Genomic DNA, 6,448 nt, shown 5'->3' on the forward strand with positions numbered 1-6,448 from the left:
CTAAGACCACTTCCTATCGGGTTGCCATGACTCAGCCTGAATGGCAGCTTGCGATGACCGAGGAGATTGCTGCCCTTGAGTGCTCTGGCATGTGGGATCTGGTTTCCCTTTCTTCCGGTGTTTGTCCCATCATGTGGGAGTAGCTCTATAAGATTAAGACTCGCTCTGATGGTTCTATTGAGCGTTACAAAGCTCGTCTTGTGGCTCGTGGCTTTCAACAGGAGCAGGGACGTGATTATGATGAAACATTCGCTCATGTGGCCCACATGACCACTGTCCGCACTCTTCTTGTTGTGGCTTCTGTTCGTCATTGGTCTGTGTCTCGGCTTAACGTTTAGGACGCCTTTCTCAATGGTGAGTTGCGTGAGGAGGTTTATATGTAGCCCCCACCGGGGTACTCTGTTCATGATGGTATTGTCTACCGACTTCGACGTTCCCTCCATGGTCTTAAACATGCCCCTCACGCCTGGTTCGAGTGGTTCGCCTCTGTGGTGACTGCCGCTAGCTTCTCGCCCAATGATCAGATCCCACTTTGTTTGTTCACATGTCTCCTCGTGGTCGGACTCTTCTCCTTCTATATGTAGATGCCATGATCATCACCAACGACGACTCTGACTATATTGCCTTTGTTAAGGCCTGCCTTCGCGACCAGTTCCTCATGTCTGATCTTGGTCCACTTAGCTATTTTATTGGGATTGAGGTTTCTTCAACCTCTGATGGCTTCTTCATCTCGCAGGAAAATTATATTCAGGATCTTCTTGCTCGAGCCGCTCTTGGTGATGAGCGCACTGTTGTGACTCCTATGGAGCTCAACGTTCAACTTCGTGCTTCTGACGGTGATCCTCTTCCTAATCCCACTCGCTATCGCCACCTCGTTGGGAGCCTTGTCTATCTAGTTGTTACTCGTCCTGACATATCTTATCCTGTCCACATTCTCAGTCAGTTCGTTTCAGCCCCCACCTCTGTCCACTATAGTCACCTCCTTCGTGTTCTACGATATCGTCGTGGCACGATCTCTCACCGCCTTTTCTTTCCCCACTCCAGCTCTCTCCATCTCCAGGCCTACTCCGATGCTACGTGAGCTAGTGATCCCTCTGATCGACGCTCGCTCTCTGTTTATTGTGTCTTTCTTGGCGGCTCTCTCATTGCCTGGAAGACAAAGAAACAAACTGTAGTTTCTTGCTTGAGTACAGAGGCTGAGTTGCGAGCTATGGCTATATTAACGGATGAGGTAATCTGGTTACGATGGTTACTTGAGGATTTTGATGTGTCTGCTACTACACCGACTCCCTTATTGTCAAACAATATCGGTGCTATCAGTATTGCTGTGACCGGGTGAAGCATGAGCTCACTAAGCACATTGATGTGGATACCTTCTTTGTGCGTGCTGCTGTGCAGAGTAACCAACCGGTGGATTTTGGCCAGCGGCGTAAAAAGGTACGAACGAAGTAGATCGTAGGCACGAAAACGACCGCACGACGCAGATAGCCAAGATGGGCGGGTAGTATAGCTGGTTTTATAGGAGAAATGAATAAAATTGCAGATGTTTCTTAGAAAAAAAAATGTTTGCGTACCGCCTACGATTGGATTGAGGGAAATATCAGGTGCTCCCATCCTTGGGATGCTCCCTATGCTCCAAGGCTAAAACATCAATTTTAAATGTTTCAAAAATTCTGAAAAAAATTGTTAATGTTCACAAGAAATGTAACTACAGCCCCTAAAAATTTTAGGCCCAAATTCAAAATGTACATTGAGAAACAAAAAAGATAAATTCAGATGTGAATAGTGTCAAATGTTGCTTTTGTCTTCTTATGACACTATTCATGCTAGATTTCACATTTTTGTTTCTCAATGTGTATTTGAAGTTTGGGCCAGAAATTATTAGGAGTTGTAGTCACATTCCTTGTAAACATTCATATTTTTCAGAATTTTTTGAAACATTTAAAATTATTATTTTTGAACTTGGAGCATGGGAAGCACTCAAGGAGGATGGGAGTACTTGATACTCCATATTTCCCCGATTGGATTGGACGAAGGATTCAACGGCATAAATCCAACTCCCCCACTCCGCCGGCAACCTCACCCCTCTCCCTTCACAGTCTTAGATTCGTCGACCGCCTCCCAGGCCGCTCGCCGGCGGCCAGGACCACCGGAGTTTCTGAGTCCCCTTTCTCTCTGACGGAGGTGCGTTGCTCGTCCTGCGCTTGCCGCTCCTCTTCATCGCCACTGTTGAGGGCATCGATTGCAACCCGCGGCGGCGGCGAGCGGTTCCCCCGAGAGCTTGGTTAGTGCGCGCGCGCGCCGAGCATCGCAGGCAGTAGTGGACCCACCATTGGGGCGAGCTGGGGCGGCCGCCCCGGGTCGCCGGTGGCGAAAAATCGAACCCCCGTTACATATTCTTCCTCCTCGTTTCCTCCGGCGAGCGATTCATGGTGGTGGCGGTGGCATTGGCGTTGTTCTCTGTTTACGCATGACTCTATCCAATCCAAGAGGTACGTGAGCAGTTTGAGGGAGGAAGAGATTTGGGCTCGAATGCAGAACTGGGCTGCGTTAGACGTTACTACAGGCCCAAATGCCCAATCGACAGGTCTGCTCGTCAAACAAAAAAATCCCCAATCGATCCCAGTCGTTCCCCAATTCCCCTTACGACCTAGCCACTGCAGCGGTACTGCACCGCCGCCTGACGCCGCCTCACGCTGCTCCGCGCCTCCGTCGACACCCGACACGCCGATGCCTCGCGACCTCCGCCAGTGTTGGACGTTCCCGCCGCTCCTTCGCCACTCCGTGCGGTACCGCCGCGGCGCCACGCCCCGCTGCTCCGTGCTGCTGTTGTCTCTTGTCTCACTGTCTGCCGCCTGCATTGATGGATTCCGAAATTTCCGATGAAGAGGCAGCTTGGCTAGCTGCTGAAGAAGCTGAAGCTGAGGCTGGGGCTCTAGCTTTGGTTCTGGCGGTGGCAACGGATGGTACAGTCAGGTCAACCAACCGGAAGCGACCACATGATTCCAAGAACAAGCATCATCAGCATGTATCCTCTTCAGTTCTTCTAGTCTCCTTTGATATGTTCAGTACTGGACATGTTAGTTGGACAGGAACAGTAGACTGGCAGCAGGACACTGATTTTTTTACCATTTGATCTTGAAAAAATCTTTCGATTGCACACGATATGTTAGTTTACTAGTGTTTAAGACATGTTTTATATTTTTTTGTTGAATGTTATGAGTTTTGATTGAATAGAGTTGTATTTGTACCGAAATTTTTTTAGACAGTAAATATCCGCCCCGGCTAACTTCAATTCCTGGGTCCGCCACTGATCGCAGGTGACGCCACTAGAGCGCGGTGCGGCGGCGCACGCACGGTCAGCCTTCCCGGAGGGCAAGACCCGCGGCTGTGGCGGGCCGAGCTCCGCTGGAGACGGCCAGCAATGCCGACCGGCCGGCTGTCCTCCATCTTCACCAGCAATGCAACCTCCTCCTTCAGGGCTCCTTCGCCACAGCCACGAGCCCCCCTCGCCGCCTTGGCTGCCACCACAGAGCGCGTGTGTGCCGGAACGCTAAGACCGGAGGAGGCGCACCACCTGTTCGACGAATTGCTGAGCCAAGCCGCCGCCGTCCCGGAACGCGGGCTGAACAACTTTCTTGCCGCACTAGCCCGTGCTCCACCCTCAGCTGCCTGCAGCGATGGCCCCGGCCTTGCCATCACCCTCTTCAACCGCATGTCCCGAGGCGCTGGTGCACAGGTGGTGTCGCCCACGCTCTGTACCTATTCCATTCTCATGGACTGCTGCTGCCGTGCAGGCCGCCCGGACTTGGTGGTTGCCTTCTTTGGCCGCCTCCTCAGATTGGGGCTGCGCTTGAATGTCATCTCCTTCAACAACCTCCTCAAGGGGCTCTGCCAGGTCAAGCGTACAAATGAGGCTGTGGACTTGTTGCTCCACCGGACACCTGAACTGGACTGTGTGCCTAATGTCTTCTCGTACAGCATCGTAATCAACGGCTGTTTTAAAGAAGGTGAAGTAGACAAAGCGTGCAATCTCTTCCATGAGATGCCCCAACTGGGAGTTCAACCTAATGTGGTCATCTACACCTCAATTATCGATGCACTAAGCAAGTGCGGAGCCATGGACAAGGCAGAAGTGGTCCTTCAGCAAATGGTTGATCAAGGCATTGAACCCAACATCAGGACATATACTAGCCTGATACATGGATATTCCGCTTCGGGTCAGTGGAAGGCGGCAGCTGGAGTATTCAAGGAAATGGTAAGTGTTGGTGTTCTACCAAATGCTGTCACTTTGAACTCATTTATGGATTCACTTTGCAAGCATAGAAGGACAAAGGATGCTAGAGATATTTTTGACTCCATGGCTGCAAAGGGCCAAAAACCTGACATTTTCTCCTACTCTATTATGCTAAATGGGTATGCTAAAGAAGGATACTTCGAGGATATGACTGATCTCTTCAATTTGATGGTACTGAATGGTATTGTACCTAACCACCATATTTTCAACATACTGATCAATGCATATGCTAAACGTGGACTGATGGATGAGGCTATGCACATGTTCGAAGTAATGAGGCAACAAGGAGTAAACCCAAATGTAGTTGACTATGTAGTAGTAATGGATTCACTTTGCAAAATGGGTAGGATGGATGCTGCTCTGGACAAATTTACTCAGATGGTCAATCAAGGAGTTTCACCTAACAAAGCTGTTTACCAATGCCTGGTTCTGGGTTCTTGCTCTCATGGTCATTTTGTGAAAGCCAAGGAATTGATCTCTGAAGCAATTAATAGAGGTCTGTTTTCTAACAGTGTGTTCTTCTATCCTGTAATAAACGACCTATGCAAAGAAGGAAAGGTGAAGGAGGCACAGGATATGTTTGACTTCATTCTAGGTATTGGTCGGCGGCCTGATGTGATTATGTACAATTCACTGATGGATGGATATTGAGCTTGTTGGCAAGGTGGAGGAAGCACTGAGAGTACTTGATGCTATGAAGTCTGCTGGCCTCCAACCTACTGCTGTTACGTATGCTATACTTCTTAATGGCTACTGTAAAATTGGCAGGATCGCCGATGGATTGAGTCTTTTCAGGGAAATGTCACTCAGCGGGGTTAAACCCACGACTTTTATGTACAACATTATACTTGATGGGCTGTTTCGCTCCAGGAGAGCAGTTTCTGCAAAGGAAAAATTCCGTACGATGAGCGAAAGTGGCATACCAGTGGGCATTGTCACATACAACATAGTTCTTCATGGATTTTGTAGAAACAATTGCACTGATGAAGCAATAGAGCTGTTCAAGAAACTACGTGAATGAATGTGAAGATTGATATCATAACACTCACTACCATGATTTCTGCAATGTTTAAAACTAGGAGAATTGAAGAAGCCAAGGATTTGTTTGCTACTATATCAGCCATTGGGTTGGTGCCTTCTGTTGTGACTTACAGTGTAATGATGACGAATTTCATAAAAGAAGGGTTGCTGGCAGAGGCTGATGATATGTTTTTAGCAATGGAGAAGGCTGGCTGTGCTCCTGACTCGAGACTGCTAAATCACGTGGTCAGAGTGTTGCTGGAGAATGGTGCAGTTGTAAAGGCTGCAACTTATCTCGCTAAACTTGATGCAAAACAGCTGTCACTTGAAGCTTCGACGGTTTCGTTAATACTATCTCTCTTCTCAAGGAAAGGGAAATTAAGGGAGCATGTAAAATTGCTTCCGGTAAAGTACCAGCCTCCTGAGATGTTGGACTGACAATTGATGCATTATTACTTGGAACTTCCTACTGAAAAACAAGTTGGTATTCACTCATAGCTGACACAATGGCATTGCCCCCCACCTTCCTTTTTTGGAAAATGCAGAAAATTCATCCATTCTGTTGTTGCCTGATGTTTGATGTCACGTTCTAGTTAATATAACAAGCCTGTGGCCTGAGAGTCATATGAGTTTCCCTATTTTCTGTGATGAAGAAGGCGTAACTCTGATCTGGAAAGTTTGGATATGTCACACATTTAGGCCTATTCAGGGTATCCAAATTTGTGGCAGGGTACTTGGCTGCCTACCTCTGGGAATACCCAATCTCGGTGTTTACGCATTTATGCTTAACCAAGGACAAGGAGTGCAACACAAACACGATATAAAATATTTTGTTTAACAACTGTGATATTTTTCAGTAATTCCTCTCTCAACAGTAGTGTTTTTTTTTGGGAAAGCGTTAAGTGCGCGGTATTCATGGGTTGCATACTGGTAAACAGGATTGAACTGTGTTGTCATCTAAAATCTAGTTGCCAGCGCTAGTGCACCTTAGTTAGTAATATGATGTTACTTGAGGGCTATTAAGCATGTTTTGTGCTACTCCCAGCAACTGCTGACTGTCAAAATACTACATTGCAGTCTCCCCAGTAAGAGGTATTTACCTTAATTCATCGTATATGTTTTTTTTCTTTC

The 6,448-nt window shown here is 47.8% G+C and overlaps 1 pseudogene; it reads left to right on the forward strand.

Annotated features, from left to right (window-relative positions):
• The first annotated feature begins 3,424 nt into the window (after window positions 1-3,424).
• Window positions 3,425-6,116, forward strand: LOC119352260 (annotated as a pseudogene).
• The last annotated feature ends 332 nt before the right edge of the window (window positions 6,117-6,448 follow it).

This window comes from Triticum dicoccoides, chromosome 2A, assembly GCF_002162155.2.
Source record: "Triticum dicoccoides isolate Atlit2015 ecotype Zavitan chromosome 2A, WEW_v2.0, whole genome shotgun sequence".
In the NCBI taxonomy this organism is placed as follows: Eukaryota; Viridiplantae; Streptophyta; class Magnoliopsida; order Poales; family Poaceae; genus Triticum; species Triticum dicoccoides.